This window comes from Sturnira hondurensis, unplaced genomic scaffold, assembly GCF_014824575.4.
Source record: "Sturnira hondurensis isolate 20B ecotype Veracruz unplaced genomic scaffold, ASM1482457v3 Scaffold0015056, whole genome shotgun sequence".
NCBI lineage: Eukaryota > Metazoa > Chordata > Mammalia > Chiroptera > Phyllostomidae > Sturnira > Sturnira hondurensis.
In genome coordinates, this window is record NW_028087687.1 from 2,465,500 (window position 1) to 2,491,269 (window position 25,770).

Consider the following 25,770-nt stretch of genomic DNA (forward strand, 5'->3'; position numbering starts at 1 on the left):
GGCAGAGGGTTTTGTTTCTCTCCACATGGGCCTCTTCATAGCACTGCTTGAGTGGAGTTGCTTGAAGACTCTTTTCCCAGAGCATGCAATCTCAGAGAATGAGGAAAGCTGTAATCAGAGTCTTTATGACCTATTCTGAGAAGTCACACACCTTCACCTATATTCTACATATCAGAGTGCCCCAGATTCAAAGGGCTTGAACATTTCAAGAGGCAAGAATCATTGGGGGTATCTTGCAAGCGGAACTACCAGGGATCCTAACATTATGATTTTCCAGTAATCTACATTATAAAGCAAGTACTACTAATTTTGCAATAACCCATACAAGTGTAGTCCTTTTAAAATTTTATTTTAGAGAGAGGGGAAAAGAGAGGGAACACTGATGTTTGAGAGAATCCACAGCTGGTTGCGTCTCAAACATCCTCAACTCGGGACCTGGCCCTGCAACCCTGACAAGGAATCAAACACAGTGACCCATCAGCTCATGGCTGGCAATCAATCCACTGAGCCACACTGGCCAGGGTCAAGTCTACTTTCATACCATAGTGTTCTCTTAGACACAGCTGTGTTTTCAAACACACATATGCACATGGGTGCACCCAAGCATACCATACTTTCTGTTCCAGATTAAAGACCCTCTATCACTGGGTCAGCCCACCAACTTCATTAGTGCACTAGATTGTACCACCTCAAGCTCTTGCACGTCAAGAGCTCTGAATTTGAGTAAATAGAGCTGAAGATTGCAGATTAAGGGCCAGGAAGCTTGACTTTTAATTAACTAGAACACACTTTGAGTTTTATCAGAAACCTTTAATTTTTCTAGAAATCCTTACCTGTGTTCAAGAGCCACTTAAAAAAGCTCTCGCAGATACCAATTTTCTGAAAGTGACTCAGCTAGTTGGGATGATTAATAACATAGCTGAGGGAGAAGTCTGGGTAGGTGAAAAGTCTGGAGTCAGAGTAAGAAAGGTAGCTAACTTTCACTTCTGCAGGGTAGGTAAAGAGATATGTTTGTGAAATCTTGGGAACTCCACTTTTACCACTGGCCCTAATTTACTTAGTTGGTTAATTCATGGACCTTAACAGTAGAGTAGCCCTAAATTTTGCCAAATTGGGAAATTTCCTCTCCCAGTTTGGGAGAGGAAACGTTTAACAGCAAGACTAAGGAGGCCATAGTAGTAAGCACCAACTTGGTCTATAAAGAAGTGAGGTTCTTACCCCGCAATTAGTATCCTTATTCCAGCTCCTAAGATTAAAGTATTAAAAGGCTTAGGTTGACTGCCTAACCACAGCTTTTCTCTTCTAGTCCCCTACTGTCTCCAAACCAGCAAGACATTTTAGTGACATCTTCCCTTTAATACTCTTTTTGAGCTTAATTTTAGCCAGCTTCCTGGGTGTAAATATGTTAGAGTTAAGGGGATCGGTAACTGCCATTTTCGACGTACTTTTGTACTTAAAACAAAATCCTCTATGTCCAGTTTCACCTGGCCATGAGTGATCAAAAACAATCCCAGCAGTGGTAGGTAGCCTGTTTCAGCAGACGTCAACCTGCGCCCACCTCCACCCACTGCTATTTTAAAGACTCCAGTCGAGGACAGCCGTCAGCTTAGGCGACCGGGGACGCACGGTACAGGAAACTGTCCATCGCGGACAAACAGAGGCTACGTGGAGCCGTAGGACATCCGCGAGTCCTCGCCCCATTCAACCGGAACTGTAACCTCCGCCGGGATTCTGCCGCACAAATACTGGGACGCTTGCCTCCGTCCCCGCCTTCTCGGACGCACTGGGCAGGCGCGGATTGCGCGCGTGCGCGGCCGACAGACCGCTGGGGTCTCGAGTCGCTGCAATCTGTTGCGCCGCCGCCCGCGGAAGCGGGTAGATCCGGGTCTCGTGGTTTATAGTGACGTGGTCAGTCTCACCAAAACAGAAGAGGGGAGGAAGCCAGAGGCCAAGAGCGGCACCCGCAGCGTCCGGAAACTCCAGGCGGTCTTTCTGCCGACCCTGGGTCCCGGCCCACATCCTCCCCGCCCCGTCGGTTGTTGTCTGGGCGGGTGAGTGTCTCCCCATCGGCCCACCTTCCCCTCACCCGATTTTTCCTGGGGGGTCCTTAGGCTCTCACGGACTGCGGTGGCTGCGGCAGAGGGGCTGCTTCTTGGGCTCGGTGTTTTTCCCGGTCCGGCTGGCGATTCCGCACCGGGAGAAACTCGCCGCTGCCGAACCCGCGTCCCCTGGCGATAAGCGAGGAAGAAAAGCCTGCAATTTGGCTTTCTCTGCGGGGGAAACCAGAGTCGGGGCTTGGCAGGAAAGTGGACGGTAGCCCCGGGTGGTTTTATTTTTAGGGCAAGACAGTCAATTCGGGTGGAGGCGTATAATGGAGTAAGAGAAGAGAGAGTTGTACGTAACTGGAAAGAGAAATCCACCAATTCACACTGTATCATTTACCTCTGTTTTTTAGCCCTTGCCGGGTTTGAGGAAAGCGCTAGGATGCGCCCTTGCTGAGATTCGATGAGAGAAAAGCTGCCACCTGAAAGCGGGAGCTTTTTATCCTTTATTGTGTTTGCAAATTTAAAGGATTCCTTTTTCTGTTTGTTCAGTAAGTGGAACCAGAATTGACAGTAAAGAGGTAGCACCCTTTATTGGAACAGGTTATGTGCGATTAACTGGTTACCGGAGTACCTGAAGTCCCACGTTGCCATTTAAAGTCAGAGTTTTCCAAAGCGGCTCTTTCTATGCGTGTAAGATTTTAGCCTAATGATGTTTGTTAGCTGTAAATAGTCAGTAGGATGTTTTCAGTTGCCCTAGTTTGCAAAATCGAAGATGTGGCCCTAGTAAGAGAATGTCTTGGGTTTGCACCAAGAGAGTTAGATGAGCTTTACGCACCCAATACCTGTGTTTGTTGAAGAGAGACCTTCCAGTTTTTATGTTGTGCGAAATCGTTGGCAGCTGTGCCTACAGTAACTTGGACAGCGGTGAACTGCCTCAGCTGTTTCAGTCTCCAGACCCTTAGGAAGTGTACTCGCTGCCCAGTGTTGTGCAGGTGGCAGAAAGCTTATGTTCCCTTCACTTCAGGTGACTGGCCATGCAGTGTAGTGTAGCCTGCTGCCAGCACCGCCATCCTCTGCACCCCTCTAGGACACGAGGAAGACCCGAAGACCAGCTGTCCTTTTTGTCCTAACTTTTTAAAAAGGACATCCCCTGCTCCCCGCAGAACTCATAAAGTGAGGTATTTCTTTGGTAGACTTCGAGAGGGAAAAACAGAAGTATGTGCTAATTGATTGCCCCTTATTGACTCCAGGAACAGTTCTTATGAATTTAGACTACTACCTTAAAGGGTGTGTTCCTGTGGGGTAGGTATAACGAGAACCTCTTCTGAACAAATTTCTTCCTCCTGTGTGAGCAGTTGAGATCTTTTTCTTAATTCCACAGTTGGAATCCTGTTGATCTAGACAAATGAAATTGTTTTCTTGCAGTTCTTTTTTTAAACCTTTAATGCTAAGGTGTAACTGATTTTTTTGCTTATACAAAGTAGTTTGTGATAATTGGGGGGAGTGTTGATTGAAGCAGGCCACCACAAAAGAAAAGTCATCGATATGCCTGCCATCCATAGATCACCAAAGTATTTGCAGTGGTTTATGTCCTTTCAGACTTCTTTTTGGCATTTATATATTTTACACAAAAACACATATGCTTTTCTGTAACCTGCTTATTTAGATAAAAGATTTCCTCCCAAATATTTATGATGATATAAGATTCAAGAAATTAATATGCGTTGTGTGGCAAAATGAGGCTTTTCTTGTTCAGTTCTGGGAAGAGCAGGCACAGAATAGCCTGAGTTGACAATATGGAAGTTTCAAAAAGGTTTTTGCTAATTTACTTCTGTTCCGTAGGTACAGTACGCTCCCAGTGCTGACAGTGCCTGCAGCAGTAAGGTCCTGAAAGATTTTACTTTACGAGTCCCACTCAGTATGCTTTATTGACGTTGAGTCCTGCTGTGGGTCGTTCAGTCCAGTGCTTTATGGGTGGTGCCAAAAGAGAAGGAAATGTCCCCTTCACCTCAGCGTCAAAGGATGCGTACGTAGTATGAAGTATTCTGAGTATGCTGATAGCCCATTTGGGTTCCTATTGGCCAAAAACTTATTTAAAACCTTTTAATCTCTGAATAAAACCTTTTATCTGTCTCTTAGATAAAATCAGTCCCAGGTGACTAATTCTGCGACTTAACGGTCTTTGTTTGATTTGCCTTAAGTTACAGTGTTCAGGAAATATTCTAGATCTGGCACCTTCCCGTCTCTACTGCTGCCGCCTCTGCTAACTACCACCGCTCTCACTATGTCTACTGCAGTAACCTGCTGGTTTACCTCTTTCCACTTTGGCTTTTTATGGTTCATTCCTCTTATCACACCCCACAAGATCCTTTAAAATGTAAGTCAGGTTATGTTGCCCCTTTGTTGAAAGCCTCCCATCACATTCAGAGTAAAATCCAAAATCTTTTCCAAAGCTTGCTGGGCACTACATGTTTTGGCACTAGATCATTGTGGCAGAAGCTGGCTGCCGCAGTTTCATCCTTTGTTCCAGCCCCACTAGCATTGCCCCCGGGACTTGCCAGGCTTGTACCTGCCTTAGGGCATTTGCACTTGCTGCACCCTAAGGCTTCCCTGCTCTTATCCCAGTGATTCTATGCTACTGAGTCCATGATGTAATCCAGGCCTTAGTTCAGATGTTGTGTCTTCAGGGAGATTGTCCTGCATTGACCTCTCCATTCTCTTATTTTCCACATAATATGTGTCACTATTTGGAATTTCCATTTTTATTTATTTAGATATTTTGATTTGGAGAGTAGTGTATTAAAGCTGGAGACAGTGAAATAAAGAAGAGCTTAGAGTAGAAGAAGAGACAGGAGAGAACCTTGGTGGGACTGCTTTGGCTTGCTGGAAGACAGAGAAGGGGGAGCCTTGGAGACAGGTTCAGGGGTAAGCCTGGGACGAGCTGCTGCTGCACCCTTGGTTGCAAATGTCGTGGGGACCCTTAGAGTTTAGGAGATGTAAGCCGGAGAAGGAAGAGAGGCATGGGTATGCTCCCAGAAGGGAGAGTGGTGTCGTGGGTCCTTCCTCTGAGGGTTTTAAAAGCTGGAAGTTGAGAGGAGGACTTAGGAGAGAGGAATTTTTTATATTCTGTTTCCCATAGTAGAAATTAAACTCTGCAGATGGAGACCTTGTCTTTCCTTTTTACTGCATATTAGGTACTCAGTGGTTGTTGGTTGGAGTAATGAACTTGGTGAATATGTTTGTATTCCTCTTGAATGTGTTTTAGGCCAGTTCTTTATGGAAGAACCTTAGTTTTCAGCTCCTTTTTTTAAGACAGTGCCTTGATTCTCTTTAATAATTCTTGTTGTTTGGCCCACAAATTTCTTAGATAGACCCACAGAATTATTTCTTGAGAGGAATGGGTCACAGAAATCTGCATTTTCAACAAGCATTTCAGGAGATTTTAATGCACATAAAGTTTGAGAATGTCTTTTAATATTTTAATAGCTTTTGCCTGGAAGAATGCTTCTTTATAGTAGTAATAATGATAGCCACGATTTTGAGGAACACTGTGTCAGGTACTGAGCTAAACACTCTTCTGTATTTTTTCATTTTACTGCAGATAGAGATATGTAGTAAAATGAAAATGTAGATATGATGTAGATATGCCTCAGATGTAGATATGCCTACTCCCGTTGTATAAAGGAAGGGCATGGTACATAGTGAGTGGCAGAAAGTTGGTTTAGAACAAGCCTTTAAAAAATTTTTATTGATTTGGGGGAGAGAGATTGTTGTTTCACTTATTTATGCATTCATTGTTTTCACTTATTTATGCATTCAAATCCCTTGACCAGGGATTGCGCCCACAACCTTGGTGTGTTGGGATGACACTCTAACCAGTTGAGCTACCCAGCCAGGCCCCAAGCCTGCTTTCTTACTCACTGTACCCTATCGTCTTTGAACTGCAGTGTTTAGAACTATACACAGTACTTTGGTTTTGACAGGCCGTGCTTTTTTGTTAAGGGCAAGATAATGTTTTCTGTCCCATTTCTAATCCTATCCTTAAGAAGTCCATTGTTTTTGTTAGTCTTTTTGCTTGAAGTTGTAGAACTGAGAAATGATCTCAAGAAACATTCTTCAAGAACTTCTAGGTCTTTTTGCTTTGTTGTCTCGAGTAATCATCTTATGAGACTTAGAGTAAATTTGGAGTATTTTCTCCTCCATGTACATTACCTTGCATTTCACACACCAAAAGCCCATCTAATGCCTTCTGCTTGCTTGTACAGTTATTTGGATTTTTCCTACATTTTCTCCATTGATTTAGGTGTGTTACTATTTGAACTACCATTAGATCATCATAAACTGGATAAATTTCTCACTGCAAAATCCCTTTTCAAATGAATTTTTTAAAATGTTAAATTTAATTGTTGCATTGATATTTTTGTGGGGGACTGAATTCAGAGAAACACTGTTTGTTCTTCCTCTTTTCCTAGTCTTTAAGCATGGCTGTTTTTCTTTGAAGGCTTAGGTCTCATATGACCTTTACTAGAGCTCTATCCTAACCCACCTTAGGCTTCTATAACAGCCACTGAGACATCACTTTATCTTCCATATTTAATTGTCTGTGGCTGTCTGGCCTTTTCCTTTGGGATGCCCCATGAGGTTGGGGAGAACTAATTAGGCAGTCAGTAGGCTCGTTGATGGAATAAATAAATGAAGAAAAATCTCAACTTTATTCTGTACCTGTAAAAATCAGCATGTTGCTAAAAAGAATTTTTGTAGTAACCTTTTCTGTAAAATTTAATAGGACGTAGAACAAAAACCTCAATGTAAGACACTAAACTGTCTAAATGGATGATGATAGTGATATATCAGTATATGAGTTAAAAAGATTTTGCAGAAAACTAAGCACTCCTCCCAATGGTTCTTTATTATATTGTGGTTCATATTAGGGTTCTTTAAGATTATAAAACTTCTTAGACAACTACTACTATAGGTTTATAAGTAAAGGTGTTCTTTCGGTATGTTCAAGTGCATTTTCATGCTGTGGCCTATACAACACAGACTAATAATGTGAATGTTTGTTTCTGTAGTTGGGAACATATCAGTAGAAACTGCAGTTGGGTAAAGGACAGTTTGGGCCTTTCAAACCATTTTGAAAGAGGGCTGATAATTATTTGAGTCTGAAATTTAAAAACAATTCGCTGCCTGAACATCAATAATAATGACACTTACTATTTGTAATTGAATTTATTGGGGTTTCATTGGTTAATAAAATTATATAGGTTTAAGGTATACAATTCTATAATATATCATTTGTACGTTGTATTGTGTTCACTACCCAAAGTAGTGTCTCTTTCCATCACCATTTATCCCCCCTTTACCCTCTTCTGCCTCCTCCTACCCCAGTTTCCCTCTGGTGATGACCAGCATTTACTATTTATGGGATGTATATGCCAATCCCTTGATTTCCTTTACATTATGTTTACCTGACACATCAACCCTCCAAGTCAGATTTTTTTTTCTGTAATTTATGCTGGAGAAAACAGGCTCTGAGTGGTTGGGTAAGTTGTCCAGAGTCATTCAAGACTAGTTTTCTCTTCACCTGTAATATAAAGTACGTGACCCCAGGCTCATGTACTTTATATTACAATGGTGTTGACCAATCTTTTTGACTTACACAGTTATGGAAGATGTGTTAAATAAACAAACATACTTGTTTTAGATATCAGAATATGTTAGTAGAACTACTTTCATGAATTGTTGTTTTGTTCTATTTAAACTTAGCTTGGCTATGCATTTCTAATAGCCTTTCCTCTACCTTTTTATTGTATTTTATTTTTTTTAAGATTTTATTTATTCATCTCTAGAGAGGAAGGGAAGGAGAGAAGGAGAGAAACATCAATGTATGGCTGCCTCTCATGAGTCCCCCGCGGGGAACTGGCCTGCAGCCCAGGCATGTGCCCTGACTGGGAATCGAACCACGATCGTGTGGTTCGCAGGCGCACGCTCAATCCACTGAGCTACACCAGCCAGGACTCCTCTACCTTTTTAAACACAAGATGTTATTATAAAACTGTGAAGGATAGTAATATATAAAGCCAACAACAATAAAATGTACTCATTCAGAAGTCATCTCTGTATGTATTTCCTTCTGGTATTTTATTATTTATTTATTTATTTAAATTAAAAAAAATTCTTTTTAGAGAGAGGGGAATGGAGGGAGAAAGAGAGGGAGAGAAATGTGATGTGTGGTTGCCTCTCATGTGGATCCCACTAGGGACCTGGCCTGCAACCCAGGTATATGCCCTGACTGGGAATAGAACTGGCGATGCTTTGGTTCACAGCTTGCGCTCAATCCACTGAGATACACCAGCAGGAGCTGGTATTTCATTTTTTAAACATTCATCTTTTGGTGTAAATGACATATAAAGCCATATAGGCTTATATTCCAATTTTTTAACTATGGCCTTAGAAACTTTCTGACTTGATTTTTGAAAAAAGATTTTATTTATTTATTTTAGAGAAAGGGGAAGAGAGGGAGAAAGAGAAGGAGAGAAACATCAATGTGTGGTTGCTTCTCGCGCACCCGCTCCAGGGGACCTGTCCCACATTTCTGGCATGTGCCCTGACTGGAAATTGAACCAGCAACCATTTGGTTTGCAGGCCAGAATTCAGTCCAAAGCGCCACACCAGCCAGGGCCTAAACTTAATTTTTAGCTGGCCATGTTTTTATAAGATATTTTAAATAAACTAACCTATTTAACTTTGGACATTAGTGTAGTTTCCAATTTTCATCATTATACGTATTGTGATGAACCATGGCTTTAAATAGTTAACCCAAGCTCTGAACAATTAGAGCAACCAGTCTACAAAATAAGTCATACTTAAGACATTTTAATGATTCAAAATGTAGTGACTTTAATAGTAATCCAACCTAGTATATACAGCGTACATATACCTAAAATACTTAGAAAATTTACATGAATTTTATTAATAGAAGTTGCCTCTGAGGAGAGGGTAGTACATTTCACTTTTGTGGTTTTATTTATTTTTTAACCTTTCTGTATTTGAATTTTAAAACTGTAAATGTGTATTGCTTTTAAAATTAAATTCAACTCTTGGCACCCTAGCTGGGTACCTCAGTGGATTATTGTGCCCTCCCTACACTCCAGTTTGTGTGCTTGGTCCCGGGTCAAAGCACATACAAGAATGAACCAATGAGTGCATAAATAAGTGGGACAACAAATCCATGAATTCACACTCTCTCTCAAATCGATCAATTAAAAATAAATAAAATAAATAAATTCAGCTTTATGGAAAAGTGTATATTTTTCTAAACTAAAATGATTTTTAGGTGTACAGTAGTGTTATATTTTGTTTATAACATTTTCAACTTCAATGTGTTTGGAGAAAGTGACTTATTGGTTATTTCCATATTGAATTTTCATTTCCTTTTTAAACTTAGGTCAAAGCACTGATGTGAATCTCAGCTTTCTAAAAATACAGAATGGAGCTGGTTTTTGCTTGACTGCACTCATTGATTGACAAGTGTTACAGGTGCAGCGCTTTCAAGATTTAACAGCTAAGAAAGGTACTTCAAATCAAGTTAGGGATTCAGAAGGTGTCTTCATAGTATGTGCACCATACTTAGAGATCAATGTTCTGGCTGCTGTCTTGTTTTACCTTACAATATACTTTTTAAACAAGTTATTTTTTGACATAGTATGTATTTTGTTGCTTCGTTACTCTTAGCAAAAATAATATAGAAGAAACTGACTTGCCTGAAATCTGTGGTGTTTATTCAAGTTTCCTTTTTTAATGACATTGCTTTCTTTATCACGGTGAGCCTAAGCATTTTTCCTGTTATGAATGGCATTTGTGCATCTGTGTGCAACTATATCATCTAGGCTGTAGTATGGTTGAGAGAGACTCTGACTTATGTAAGTTGGGAGAGCAGGAGCTGTAATTCCTTCTGCTCAAAAAGTCAAAAGTCATATAAGCAAGCAAATGAATGAGAATGATCCTGAGAAAAAAAGTTCAGATTCCACTCTGATTTATCTGAATGATGTAAATCATTCATAAACTTGTAACATCACTTGAGATGTGCCTCACAATTTCAGAAGACACTACTACTTTGTAATACAGCTGTTGAAAACTGCTTTCTTAACACTTATAAGCAACTTAATATCCATTGTAATTTAGGGTCACATCGTATGGATAGTATGGAATTTTTATATCATCTTCTGTTGAATTTTTCTGTTTTAAACTTATGAAATACAGCTTTTTTCCTTTGGAGTTTAAATGTTTTAATTCAGAGTATGAGTACTAAGTACTTTTTTATATGAAATGCATATGTAATTTTCTTTTTTGACTACTAAGTGCTTGAGTAGAAATTTAGAAAACATCTTCTGAATGTGAAACTTTGGGTTATGATATTGAATATAAACAAAGATGATTCAATTGAAAGCTTTCCCTTTATTTGCCTATTTATAATAAATTTTACTCCTGCACCTTGAGAGAATCAGTCAGATTGTTCAGGAGTAAGGGCTAGCCAGGGAAGGACAGGACATTCTTAGGTGAGGGACCAAGATTCAGAACAGAAGACTTCTTTTTTCCCTTTCTCTTTTATGCCCAAGAGTGTTAGCCAAGCCCCAGGGGAATACAAACACTCCAAAGCAGTATACAGAGAACTTGGGCTGAGGGTTGAAGATACATTTCAAATCTAAGGGCTTAGAATTGAGTTGGCCCAGAGCATTTTTATAGTTTATAAAGCACTCTTACAAATTCTCACTTGATCCTCTTAACAACCCTTTTAAATGAGTAGTTTCAGTTACCACTCCCGTTTTATAGATAGAGAAACTGAAGTCATGGAAAGGCTAAGTAATTTATCCGTTCTTAGTAGTAGTGCCATGACTTGAATCATTTATATAAGACGCATTTTTTTCTGCTGTCCCATGGTGTTTTAGCAAGTATTGCCCAAGTTGATTCCTAGAATATGATCACATACTGAGAAGAAAAAAAAAGTGTCATTGAGGAAAGAAGGTAATGTCCAAGACATAGGAAAATAGGGTCATAGTAACCGGGAGTTTCTAGAAAAATGGTGACAACCCCTTGGTGGACCTTTAATAGAGTCCTGTGCTGCAGAGTCTTGGAGAAATTAGAGAGCTAAGTAAATTCTTGATGGCCTTGAAGAGTTAAGCTTCTTTTCTTTGAATTTGAACTTTTACCACAAAGGTTATTGCAGAAATTGATTTGTCTGTGACATTTATTTTGGTTAATGATATTGGTATATAATTATTATCATTATCATATAAGTTAAGTATAATGAATAATTAACTTGATTGCCGGCTCTTGCTCTGCAAGAGCAAAAACTAAAGGGGCTGTGCCTTTAAGTTTTTCTATATCCTCTTCAGAACTCTTCTGCCAGTTACTTAGTCCCTTGAGGACTTATTAGCTGTGTGCTATTCAGGAAAGGAGAAGTGAGAGAAGACATGGGTTTGAATCCCACCTCTGCTGCGTGACTTCGGGTTAAGCCACTGAAGTTCTCTGGGCCTCAGTTCTTTCCTCCTTAAATGAGAAGGTGAGAACTGATGCATCCCCAAAGTTTTAAGAGTACCACTTGTGAGGTTGTCATTTGTTGAAGATGAATAAATGAGGGCAGCATCCTCTAATCTGTATGTGATCTATACAGTGATATCTTGCACAGACTTTCTGTTCTACTGTACTGACCTTGTTTCCTCTATACATCCTTATTTCACCATATGGAAAGTAAACACTTTGTTGCCTTTTTTTTTTAGCTTGCTATAGTCTCTTTTGAATAGTGTGCCCTCTGGAAGAGTATCTTTAAGTTTTTTGTTATCCTATAAAAATATTTTCTGTTAAAAATTCCAGAGATGATTTTACTGTATTTTACTCTTGTAAATAGCTGCTTCTAGGTGGAACAATATACGGTCTCCTAATTGGATCAGTGTAGGAAATTTGTAACTATAATGGCTTGGCTATTAGTTTGAATTTTTTTAAGATCATTTATTTATTTATTTATCTTTAGAGGGGAAGGAGAGAGGGAGAGAAACATCAATGTTTGGTTGCCTTTTGTGCATCCCCTGCTAGGAGTTGGCCTGCAGGGAACCGGCCTGAAACCCAGGAATGTACCCTGACTGGGAATCGAACTGCCATCCTCTGGTTTGCAGGCCTGTGCTCAATCCACTGAGCTACACCAGCCAGGGCCATAATTTGAATTTTTAAAAGAATGTTATAGAATTCAAAGAATTTGTAATCACATAGAATTGTGATTTAGGGTATATATGGGATTTATTTCAAAATTTAAATATTTAAAAAATCTTTAACTTCTCTCATGTGTGGCTTTAGTACAGTTTTTTAACAAATAATGATTGATTTGAATCTGTATTCTTGCCCATTTTCCATCAGAGATGAAATAGTTTAAAAGAAAAGTATGGCATTAGTAGTAATAGGAAGTGAGTTGAGAATTTTCTAATGTCTGTACTGCTTTAAAGTTTCCTTATAAGGATGAAACATGTAACTAGCATGGTTTATCATATGTGACTGATGTGGAATGAGTCCTGGTCAGGAATTTACACTGTGACTTCCTGTCTGCAATCTGTCTCATACCAGATGTATTACCATGGTAAAAATGCTAGCTTATTTGACTCTATTTTACTCATTTTAAAACAGGGATGATTTTTCTGCTTTGACTTTTTCAGAAGGGTGGTTATTAGGATGTGAAAGTAGTAAAGCAGGCAAATATAAACTACTATAAGGTATGGCTGTGTTTGATTGAGATGCATTTCAGATAAAAGAATAAAGCAAATGAACACGTTGCAAAATAATTGTATATGAGTGAATTTGAACACCTTATTACATTGAGATGTTGGGTGATCTGATAAAGGTAATCCCAACTATAGACATTAGTATATAGTATAATACTATGGTAGTACTGGAAGTGATAGACATTTTGTTCTCTCTGTTTAATATAAAAGGTAGGCAGAGTTTTGGAATATCTCTGGTCATCTGGTTGATCAGTTTTCTGGATTGGCCACTGGGTAAAAACTTGGGGTCAGAAAGTTATTTCTAGAAAAACATTATTATTATTATTTTTTAAAATATTTATTTATTTATCTTTAGAGGGGAAGGGAAGGAGAGAGGAAGAGACACATCAATTATGGTTGCTTCTTGTGCATCCCCTGCTGGGAAATGGCCCCCTCCCGGGAACTGGCCTGCAACCCAGGCATGTGCCCTGACTGGGAATCGAACCGCTATTGTCTGGTTCGCAGGCCCGAGCTCAATCCACTGAGCTACACCAGCCAGGGCTAAAAACATTATTTTTAAAGGTGAATAATTACCTCTGTGATATAATTGGAATAAGGCTGAAAAATAGAGTAGCAAACAAACTCAAGTGTAGGTGCTGTGAATGTCCTGGGGGACAGTTCTAGCATATGATTCACTTCCTTGGTTTTATAACTTTGGAGGTCTAATTAATGGAATTGATGCCTTTTAGATAAATGCTTCTTCTGAATTTCCCATTTCATTGGCCAGCATCTCTATTTTCTGTCTTGCAAAGACAAATTACATGTATTCTAAATTGTTACTCTATTTTGCTCTTGCTATGGGATTCTATTTTTATTTTTTAAATGGAAATAATTTTGATATTGTTCTTGATTACTGTAAAGATTGAGCAGGCTACTTGCAAAGGAAATTTCATCATAAATCAACTTCTTAAAATCTTAGTAGAGAGATTTTCATCTTCTGACCTTGAATCAGCTTTGGTTATCCCTGCTTTCTCAAGAAGAGCCCTGGGTTTTTCATGTTTTTATGAGGGGGAGCAGTGAGTTTTTGTTTTATTGTTAAGAAAAAATGTGTTTTAAAAATAAGAGATGTGTTTGAAAATTTTTATGCCAAAAGGTAGAGTAGTAAAAGGAATTTCTGTGTACCCATCAACAGGCTTCAACAGTTAACTCAACTAATGGGTCTTTCACTTTGTCTGGATCTCCACTTTTGCAAGATTGTTTCCAGCTGGATCCAGGCATTAGATCTCTTTAATATTGAAAATACTTGGTGGGATTTTTCAAAATTAAGGACTCTAGTTGTGATAATTAACCTTTTAGTTATCTTTTAAAAATTAGTAGTTGCTAAAGGTCATTTAATCCAATCACTGTTCAGAGTTCTTGGTTGTTCTGTAAATTATTCTGTCAGCATTTTTCTACCTTCTGGATTTGTATGATCACAAACATAGTTTATAATCTCAAATTCAATGTCTAATTTATATAAGATTCTGTTTGCATATGCTCTGTTTTATTAAGATGTCTTTGCTAACCGTGTAAGTGGAATATGTTTTTTTCCTTTGGTCTTTTGCTCTTATTTTGGGATTATTTTTTGTACACACAGATTAGGATACAAATTTGTTGATATTTTCCACTGTATATATCCGTAAGAAATTCTTCCGCAAAGGTCGAGTAAATATTCACCTAAATTGTCTTCTAGAATTGCCGCTGGATCTTTTTCCTTTTCAATTGCTAGCAGGTTTTTCTGGGACCATTTATTGAAATACTGATTCTTTTCTTCCTTATTTGTGAGTCAAGTTTTGATATACAAATATAAATAAATACATTTTAGGGTTGGCATGCTCAGAAAATTCTAGAAAGAAGAATTTATTTCTTATTTACTGGGTTGTAATATTTATTATCTCTTTTCCCTCTTCTCTCTTCATCTGTTTTTCTTCCTTGCCATCCCAGCTATAGTATGTATCCAGGTGTCTTTGATTTCTGGGTGTGTCCTGGAAAAACACCTGAAACAAAACTTAAGTCCTTGTCTTTTATCTTTTTTCCTTCTGTTTTATGTGTGTTTTTAAAAGAATTTAGCCTTGTCTGTTGTGACTCAGTGGATTAGGTGCTGGCCTGCAAACGGAAAGGTCACTGGTTTGATTCCCAGTCAGGGCACATGCCTGGGTCGTGGGCCAGGTCCTCAGTTGGAGGCTTGCTGGAGGCAACTGATTGACGTCTGTCTAATACATCAGTGTTTCTCTCCCTCTCTTCCTCCCTTCCCCTTCTCTACAAATCGATAAATAGATAAATATAATAAATTTCAATATGTATGATAATTTGCCTTTGTTTTAAACTCAATTGGACAAAACATACCAACATTAATAGTTGGTGGTGATATGTACATAGTTGTTTCAGTAGTTTGATTCTCTTAACTGTTAAAGCTGCCAGCAGGGGGAGAATAAGGGAAGAGAAAGGTACACTTTGATAATTGATTTTGCAAAGAATGATTACCTCAGATTTAGGGTAAAGGCTGACTATAGAAATACCTATTATATGATCTGTTTATATTTGGTTGTTTCTTGAGGATGTGATTTGGTGTATTTTGTAACACACTTATTTATATACATATAGAGTTTAGAAATTTTTAAATCATATATTAACTTGATCCAACAAATTCAGTGAGGACTGAGGGACAGAGAGAGGGACAGTTAGAGGGCTAAGACAATTTAGGATAGTCTGTTCCAGGGAAAATTGATATGTAATTACTTGTCCCTTCTGGTAGGGGGAAGAACAAGAAGCTTACTTTAAATGATGATGGTTGTTATAAAAAGTTAATATTTTGGCCCTGGTTGGGTAGCTCAGTTGGTTGGAGCATCAGCCTTATATGCCCAGGTTGTGGCCCCAGTCAGAGCACGTAAAATAATGAAGAGCACATAAAATAATGAACCAGTGAATGCATAAATAAGTGGAACAACAAATCGATGTTTCTCTGTCTCTTTCCCTTCCTCTCTCTCTCTCAGAAAAAGTTAGTATTTCATGAATAGTTCAGGCACAAATGGTGTACAATGAAATATTTTTTTATTAGTTCTGTGCCCTAGCCCCTTTCCAGAGGCAACCAATTCTAAATTATTTTTAAATTCTTAAATTCTTAATGTTTTAGACCATTTAGAAGCATCTCTCCATAGATAAAAATTTATCTTTCGGTTATTCATGTGTGGAAATTTTGGCATCAACCTTTAGTATTTCCTTTGGGTAGAATCTTTTGTATCCATATGTATGTAAATGTTTACATATGTGACACATTTTCATACCCAGTGTAGATACAGGTTAGGGCAACAGTGGATTTACAGTTCGTATGGGAATAATATAATAATTAATAAATAATAATACAAAAATGAACTTTTGTGTACTCACAACTGTAAACCTACTTTTGCCCAACCCTGTATATTAATTTGATTCATAAAGTAAAATGTAGTATAGACAAGTAGGAAAACAATGAGGAAAAATACATCTGATCACCTTTAACAGAACCAATATAATCATTTTAATGTAGATTAATTCTTCTGTAGGTTTAAAATTTGGGCATATAGTAATTCTACATAATTTTTCCTCTTAACCACAAGAATTTCACATTGAGCATAGTGACTCATTGCTTGTGAGGGAAATGAATTTCTTAGTAATATTGCTTTTGGAAGCAGGAGCAGGGAACTAACCTTTACTGAAGAAGAGAGGAAACTGGAGATTGGCAAGAAAGTAGGGAGGTTAAATAAGGGTTCGTATTTTCAGTATTCAAAATAAAGGAGGAATGAAGTTGACAAGTCAAATTTTGGGTTTTTAGAGCTGATTGCTTTTCTTTTTTTCTTAGTAAGGAATGGATCTGAGGTATGTAAAGGATAAGCTGGTATTTTGTTATATTTTGATGGGGTACCAGGGAGGATTTTTTTAAAAAGAAATGAAAGGTGTGGGGAGGGGAGTAGAAGGGGGCTAAATGGAAAAAAATACAGTAAAAAAAAAGAGAAAAGAAAAAACAAAGGAGAGGACTTTTCCAAGTCATGCGTTCAGTTTATGTTGAGTCCACAGTGGAGCTGGGGCAGCAGGGGCCAGAGACTCCGCAGTCATAAAATATAAAGGGATTGAGTGCGCACATGGAAAGACAGAAATACCTAGCTCTTCCTCAAATAAAAATTAATTTATAAGCCTCTTAGTAGAATTACAGGGAGGACAGTCTCCAGATGTTTCTGGAGAACAATGGATGATTGTGGAATTAATGGTACATTACCCAATATGGCTAACTTAAGTAAAATGTCACTAATATTCGACTTCTTTTTATCATTTACAAGGACATTCCTAGAATCATCTAGAAATAGTGTTAGTGTGCTTTGTATCCTCTGGTCTGGGATAGTTTTGTAGGCTTTCCTTGTTTTTGATGGCCTTGATAGTTTTCAGGCCTATTGGCTAGATGTTTTGTAGAATTCCCCTCAATTTGGGTTTGATGACTTTTCTCATGATTTGACTTTGTGTTAAGGTTTTTTGGGAAGAATACCACAGAAATGAAGTGCCCTTCTTATCCCATCGTATCAAAGGGTACATGATGTCAATACAACATCACTAATGATGTTTTCCTCATTCTTTTGGTTAAGGTAGTGCTTGCTAGGTTCTCTACTATAAAGCTGCCTTCTTTTTCTGTACTCTATCCTTTAAAATGAGTCACTAAGTCTAGTCCGCATTCAGGGTTGGGGAGGGTTGAGCTTCGCCTCCTAGAGAGAGATATAAACCTACTAATATTTGGAATGCTGTAAGGAGGATTTGTCTCTTTCCTTACCATGGGAGTATTTTAGCAAGCCACAAATAACATGCATTGATATGATCATTTTTATAGTTCTTGATTAAAAACTACATTTCAGAAGGGTTGTAGCATTAACTATAGAATAAGTAATGCAGGATGAAACCTTCCATTGTACTTTTGTGTTTTGTTTTTAGGTGAAGGTTCACATTTTAATTTGCATATATTAGATGACTTAATGTGACCTTTAAAAAATGTTTGTTAATTAGCTACAGTTCCTCTTTTGGGAATTATTTTTTCCTCGGGCTTTACCTATTTAAAAAAGTTTATAGGCTCTCAGCTATTTTAACTCTTTGGTCTCTTAAACACCAAAGAGATTTATTTACGTTTTCTTATTAGTCCTTAATTTTTGATTATCTTCAGGGTTTTGTCTTACTCAGATCTTCTGGCCATATCATTCTTAGTCCTGTTGTATTCCTTAAAATTTTTTTCTTGCTTCTGTTACATTTACCTAATGGAAGGAAATTTGCCAGCTATTGGTAAAACAAGAAATAAACAAGTAAGGCCATTTTAGGTAAAAGTCATGTAATGGTAGTTCCATTCCAAATTAATGTGAGAACTGTTGTGGGTCAATCAATTATGTGATTGGATTATTTGCTTTAAAAATTCATGACTCATTCTTCAAGAATTTTGTGTTTTTAAGTACATTTTTAAAATATTTACTATTTTTAAAAGATTTTATTTATTTATCTTTAGAGGGGAAGGGAAGGAGAGAGGAAGAGAAACATCAATGTATGGTTGCCTCTCATGTATCCCCTGCTGGGAACTGGCCTGCAACCCAGGCATGAGCCCTGACTGGGAATCGAACCACAATCCTTTGGTTCCCAGGCCCGCGCTCAATCCACTGAGCTACACCAGCCAGGGCAATATTTACTATTTTGGAATGTGTTAAAAAGTTGAAAATTTTATAATCTTGAAATCTACGTGGATGTTTTATTTTGGGAATTTTTATTACCTCTAGGTACTTACAAAATATGTCTTCTTTTAGAAAAGACATTTAGAATATAATAGCTTCTTGCACTGGCTGGTGTGTCTCAGTGGATTGACTGTGGGCCTGCGAACCAAAGGGTCACCGATTCCCAGTCAGGGCACATGCCTGGTTTGCGGGCTAGGTCCCTGGGTGGGGGGCACGCCAGAGGCAACCACCCGTTGATGTCTCTCTCCCTGTCTTTCTCCTTCCCTTCCCCTCTCTCTAAAAAATAAATAAATAAAAATCTAATAAAAAAGAATATAATAACTTCTTTAAAAGTGTATATCCCAAATCAAATATTTTTTTTCTGTAAAAGGAACCAAAATGAACTGTCACACACATAGACATATAAACACTTTCCCCCAAAGTCTTTAATGGCTTCAAAGACATTTTTTCTCCCTTCATGTGAGTCCTTAACTCCAATGGCAACAAAAAAAATGGGTCCAAAATAAGAGAAGTAAAATTGTCAAAAGAAAATTCAGGGTTTATCAATAACCTTCAGTTCCTACAGCATGTCCCTAGAAGAAATCTGTGTTAAAAAAAATTAAGGAAAATGAAAACACTTTCCAACTAATTTTTTGTATTGTCATTGATTATTATTTTCACTTGCTGTATTGGTATTTAGATTTATATTTCTGTGGTTTGCAGTTTTATTGCTAATAGTCTGAGAAGATAAGTAGAAAAATGTGTGAAAATAGATCCTTTATTAATCTGGTTTTGGTGCCACTTGGAAGGAAGGGAAGCAAATAACCTATAAAAAAGTTCTCAATCTTATTACGATGTATCAGTGGATTAATAATAATATAAAGAGCTCTGAGAAGTCAATAAAACAAAAAGGTTGAAAAATAAATATAAATGTCAATAAACTTGAAAAGCTGAATATTCTCATTAGAATTAGGAAATAAAGGCAATGAAATATATATTTTTGGTATTGACATCCTGGCAAAAAAATGATTTAAAATGAGCATATCCATATGTAATTGCACTATTAGTGGTAGTAATAGTATGTGGATACTATGTTATACAATTTGCAATTTGTACTATGTGCTGTTTATAGAATTAAAATTGGTAAAGGCTTTCAGTGAATGCCTTTAGACCTAGAGACTTATTTTTTTTGTACACTGTCCTACAAAAATATGGGTACAAAGACTTTTTTAAAAAAGATTTTATTATTTATTTTTAGAGAGAGGAAGGGAGGGAGAAAGAGAGAGGAGAAACCTTGATTAGTGGCCTCTTGCAGACCTCCGTCTGGGGACCTGGCCCTCAACCTAGGCATGTGCCCTGACTGGAACTGACCTGGCAACCTTTTGGTTTGTGGGAGGACACCCAACCCACTGAGCTACCCCCATCAGGGCTGGGCACAAAGACTCTTCTTGCAGTATTATGTTAACAAAAAATTGGAAAGGCGCTTAGTAATTTCTACTAAGGGGATGCTAAAATTGAATGTTCATAATTTTGGAGTATTAAAAAGAATGAGGTAGAGCTTTATGTATTGAAGGTTTCTGAGGCTTTTCGTGTTAGGGAAAAACAAGTTGCAGACATGTATAATATATCATGAAACCCACCAAAATGATGTGTGTGTATGTATATATTTCTGAGGATGTAATTACAGCATATAAAAACACCTGGAATTTTTCATACCAGACTGTTAACTATGGTACCTTTGGGGAAAGGGAGGAAAATTGGGGAGAGAGGAATGGGAAGGTTGACATTTCTCATTTTACTCTGTACTTTTGGAGATATCACCGATAACTTTGCTGTTTTACTATTTCTTGCTAAGAGTGTTTGGCCTCATTCAGAACCACTTTGAAGAAGTTTATTTCCCAAGGAATCAATTCTACATATAAGCATGTAGTTCCATGGCATAATTGTAGAAAACGTGCTATAACAAAACTGCAGTATCTACTTTTTCACCTTTTCCACAGTTTTAACCAAGCAATTAAATTTGACTTCCCAGCAGTGATATAAAGTAAACTAAACCCACCCAGCATGAGCTGGAGTGTTTAAGGTTGTAACAGCAGACAATAAATTGATTAACAGCCCTGGAAAATTCTCGTAGTACATGTAGAAATAGGATGACTCAACTGACTTCATACAGCTGAACTCTGCCGGGAAAGGTGTGTTGGGTAGGTGTGGATGGGGAAAATGACCCGGATTTGTGGGATATGGAGAATTGTGTTTGCCCTCCCAATGTAACTCCTAGAGGGCATTATTTCCCTACTTTTCTGTGTTTAGAGTTGTGTAGGAGTGGCTGGTTTGAGAGATTTAGATGTATGCAGTATTTGATTTTATGCTGCCTTAAACATTACCTATAAACTGTTGCTTAATTTAGGCCTAGAGTCAGATTGCTATCACAAAATTATAATAGGAAAATCCTGATATATAAATTAAATGCTTATTATAGAGATTTTCAAGAAGTAAAATTATGCAGGAACTCCCCAGTCAGTACCTATCACCTAACTTCAATTTTCATGAATTTTTTCAGTACATGGTTCATATGTTTATGATTTAGGGCTTTTGTAACCAATAGCAATAACACTGGTTGTCTTTAAGGGTCAAGCCCATGCCCTAGATATTATTTAACATTGTTCTCACATTAGGGATATATGTTGGAGAGGCAGATAACTCCTCTGAAACATGAAGGGCAAAAACATTGTTTTAAATTACTTTCTATCCGGATCCTCTTCTAGGCTGCTTTACCAGACTTTTGATTGAGTAATTCACTTCTGTCTTGCCCAGGATAAAGCAGCTTATGTCTCTGGACACCAAGGGATTTAAATGTGGAGTGGGGTTGGTTCAGTTTTTTGTCTAGTGCTTAGCTGCTGTTGTGTGTTGCCATTTGTTCTGAGGTCCTAGCCAAAAGAAAACTGTTTCCAGTCTATTTTTTAAAAAAATCAAGTATTGGGTTGGCCAAAAAGTCTATAACATTTTTTTTGTATGATGGCTCCAGTAGTGCTTAGTTGTCTTAGCTTCATTCAGAACAATTTTGTTAGATTGTATTGTGACAGCTGCCATATCAGCCTGCATTTAAAAAAAGTGTCAAAATGGGTGAATTTTTTTAGCCTTGGCTGGGGTGGCTCAGTGGGTTGAGTTTTGGCCTGTGAACCAAAGGGTCACTGGTTCAATTCCCAGTCACAGCACATGCCTGGGGTGTAGACCAGGTCCCCAATAGAGCGCACATGAGAAGCAACCACACATTGAAGTTTCTCTCCCTCTGTTTCTACCTCCCTTTCCCTCTTTCTAAATATAAATAAATAAAATCTTTAAAAAGTAGGTGAATTTTTGTGCAGCCATTTTAATATTGAAGATGGAAGAAAAATGCAACATTTTTGGCATATTATGCTTCAATTAATTAGATCTTTTTTATTTATTTAATTTATTTATTATTGTGTGCCTGCAACCCAGGTGCGATCAGTGACTGGGAATCAAACTGGTGACCCTTTGGTTCACAGCCCAAGCTCAATCCACTGAGCTACACCAGCCAGGGAATATTGTGCTTTATTATTTCAGGAAAGGTAAAAATGCAACTGAAATGTGAAAAAAAAGTTGTGCAGTGTATGGAGAAGGTGCTGTGACTGAATATGTCAAAAGTCACATGAGAAGGTTCTTACTGTTGACAATTTGGAGAAATAATATTTTGCTCTGGGGCTGCCTTATCTGTTGGAAGATGTTTAGCAACACCCCTGGCCTCTACCCACTAGAAGTCAGTTGGGGAGGTAGCCGACATACTTGAAATACCAAATCGATAAAGTTATTGGTGAAAGTGAAAAATGTCTTTCACTTTACAGAAAAAGGCAATGGACTTTTTGGCCAACTCAGTACTTTTAAGTGGAAACTATTAACTAAAAACTGAATAGTACTTAAAACAGCTCAAGTTTACATGAAGAAAGTTCCATAGAAGCGTAGCACTGTTTTGAATGTCCTATCATGGTATATTTTCTCATTTTACTGGAGAGGCTCATTAAAACTGATGTAATTTTTATAATTCTAGTTGATTTATGTTTTTCCTGGCAGATATAGATCCATAGAGAAAAACCTTTGTAAAATTCAATATTTATTTATTGCTGTGCCTTACTCAATGAGGGAGGTGTTTGCAGTGTGATGACTAAGATAGGTTCCTGCCCTTAAGCTTTTTTTAAAATGAGCTATAAAAACAAGTCTCCCTTTCTTTATAAAAGTCAGTTTGCTAGTAGAGTAAGTCCTCACTTAATGTCTGATAGGTTCTTGGAAACCGTGACTTCAAGTGAAACAATGAATAAAGAAACCAATTCTGATATAAGTAAGAGTTAAGTTCATATGATATATTTCTTGTCACAAAAGCATCATCAAACTGCTATACGAGTATAAAGACCCAAAACACTTTTTTTAAAAACACTTCTAACATTAGACATCAAAATGTGAGTTAAATGCACATTTAAGAAAGAAGAATAAAAACAAGATAATTTTGTTTTCCGACCCACTTATTCCACTTCAGCATAGCAGGTGGCCCGAGCCTTTCCCAGCAGCTCAGGGTGCAAGGTTGGGACCCACCTGGACAGGTCACCCTTCCATCTCAGGGACACACACACACACACACACACGGGAGAAAATCAGAGTTACCTAGAGGAAGCCCATGCAGACATAGGGAGAATGTGTAGATTCCTTACAGATGGTAGTCCCTGCTGGAAATCAAAATTTTTTTCTTTTCATCAGCATTAGAACAAAACAGTGTTATTGGTGAACCTGCTGAACTTTCTCAGCATTTCTGTATTTAGAGGCTCCGGAACTAGTTAGGCATTTCAGTTTTTGAGTTTTATTTTTAAAAATTTTAGTAAAATGTCTTTTAATTTCAACTGACATTTTGTTGGCCCTGGGAGGCAGAGATAGGGAGGAAGGAAGGAAAGTATTTGTAGGCGGGCACTTGCTTTTTTCCACATCAGCACAGCCTGAGCCCTTTTTTCCCTTAAGGACATTGTGCAAAGACATTGTGAAAGCCTGAGAAATAGGCTTTCAAGGGTGAACTTTATCACATACAAGGGTGGATTATATTTACTTTGAGGGTTTTCTGTGTTGGATATATATAGTCAGTTCTCTAACAAGAAGCCTAATCAATTTTCAAAGTAAGGTGTGGACAGAGTGGCTTCAGCCAAAACCAGGAAGTAGTCAGGGTTTATATTTGGTGTTTCCTATTTTCGGAGAGTTAGGCTTTTCAGTTTAGGTTACCTGCAACTCCACTTACCCTTTCAGTCCCCACATCCCCTTAGTTCAGGCAACAGATCTTGGAAGTTCTTAGATGGGAAGTAGGTTGCCCTGACTCTTCTACAACTTGATTATACCTCAGTATAAATTGGTATTTCCCCTAATCATCACATAGAAATCTGCCTCATTCTTTTCCAGAGCTGTAACATGTACTTGTACTACATTTACAGAACCATGTGGATGGTAACCATTTTTGGTTGTTGTTTTTTTTCCCCCTCCTATAACAAATGTTGCAGTGAGCCCTGCCTGGTGTGGCTCAGTGGATTGAGTGCCAGCCTGTGAGCCAAAGGGTCGCCAGTTCAATTCCCAGTCAGGGCACATGCCTGGGTTATGGGCCAGGTCCGCAGTAGGGGGTGTGTGAGAGGCAACCACACATCAATACTTTTCTCCCTCTCTTTTTCCTCTCTTCTTCTCTCTCTAAGAAGAAATAAATACAAATCTTTTTTTAAAACGTTGCAGTGAACATTCTTATACAAAAATTTTGCATGTTTGGATATGGATCCCAAATTAATTGAATAAATTAATTTTTACCAGTCTTCTGATAGGTGAGAGAGAGATTTTGATTTGCATTACTTCTGTTTTATATTTGCTTATTGGCTGTAAATTTTCCTGTGAACATGATCTTTGCTCATTTTTCTATTAGGTTGCCATTTTCATATTAATTTTTAGAGTTCACTATAAAGTCCCTGTTTGAGTTCTTGTGTTACAAGGGTTTCCCCTAGTTCTCTGTCTTTTTATATTATAGTATATTGTTGGTTTATAGAAATTTATTATTTTTAGCTGCCAAAGGTATTGATCCTCTTCTCTTTATTATTTTTGGATACGTGTTTTTCTACATGTGTCCCATTGTCTTGTTATAGTTATACATTTGTGACTTTTTAAAGCTAAATTTTCCTCTTTGTTAAAAGTCTTAATACATGAATACATACTCACTATAGGAAATATTTAAAAATTGACAAAATTAAAGTCTGTTTCTGAAATTATATTCTCTTCCCCAGAGTTAATCACTAAGTTCCAGTCCTTTATGTGTATAGCATACTTCAATTTAAAAAACAATAGATCATTGTCCTGCCATTTATTAATCTGTGATTTAAAATCATATCTTTATTCTTATTTAAAAATTTTTGTTTATTGGTTTTAGAGAGAGGACAGGGAGAGAGAGGAAAAAAAGACATCCCATCAATTTATTGTTCTTACTTATGCATTCATTGGTTGCTTCTTGTATGTGCCGTTAGTGGGGATGGAACCTGCAACTTTGGCATAGCGGGACAAAGCTCTAACCAACTGAACTACCCATCCAGGGCTTTATCATTCTAAATTCCAGGTGGGTCAGTTTGTGGACATTATTCTAATTCATTGCTATAGTTGACTGTTTGTATGTGTGACTTCATTTTTACTTATTTTTAACTTTTTAAGAGATTTTTTATTTATTTATCTTATAGTGTTTGCTCACTTTTATATTTTTGATGATGCCTAGCACAGCTGCTACATATATTTTTTAAAGATTTTATTTATTTGTTTTCAGAGAGAGGAAGACAGTGAAAGAAACATCAGTGTGTGGTTGCCTTTTGTATGCCCCCTACTGGGGCATGTGCCCTGACTGGGGATTGAACTGGCAACTCTTTGGTTCACAGGCTGGCACTCACTCCACTGAGCCACACCAGCCAAGACAATTTTTTTAAATGAATGAATGAACCGAATTCCTTTAAGTTAATTTATGAATCGCTCCGTTGAGCTGTCCTATTCTGTCTTACATATCAATAGTACTCCATCTTGGCCTCTCACTTGTTACTCTATATTTTAAAACCTTCCCAGCTGTTTTCTGGCCATTGTCATGTTCATTAATATTAATTCATCCCCTCCCCCCAAAAAACTGGATATCAACTTAGGTAACTTATTTTTTTTCTTTCAGAG

At 37.8% G+C, this 25,770-nt stretch overlaps 1 protein-coding gene across 5 annotated transcripts in view; it reads left to right on the forward strand.

The window, feature by feature from the left end:
* Positions 1 to 1,799: 1,799 nt before the first annotated feature.
* The window catches only part of SMIM14 (small integral membrane protein 14), a 61,145-nt gene continuing 37,174 nt past the window's right edge, over positions 1,800 to 25,770 (forward strand). The window contains exons 1-3 of one of the 5 annotated variants that reach the window (XM_037064314.1): positions 1,884 to 2,051; positions 9,601 to 9,644; positions 11,497 to 11,554. The gene's annotated coding sequence lies outside the window, so the exon portion shown is untranslated. Of the gene's footprint in view, positions 2,052 to 2,594; positions 2,730 to 9,600; positions 9,645 to 11,496; positions 11,555 to 25,157; positions 25,181 to 25,770 lie in introns of those variants that run through there. The other 4 variants (XM_037064309.1, XM_037064311.1, XM_037064308.1 and 1 more) reach the window with 4 other exon arrangements.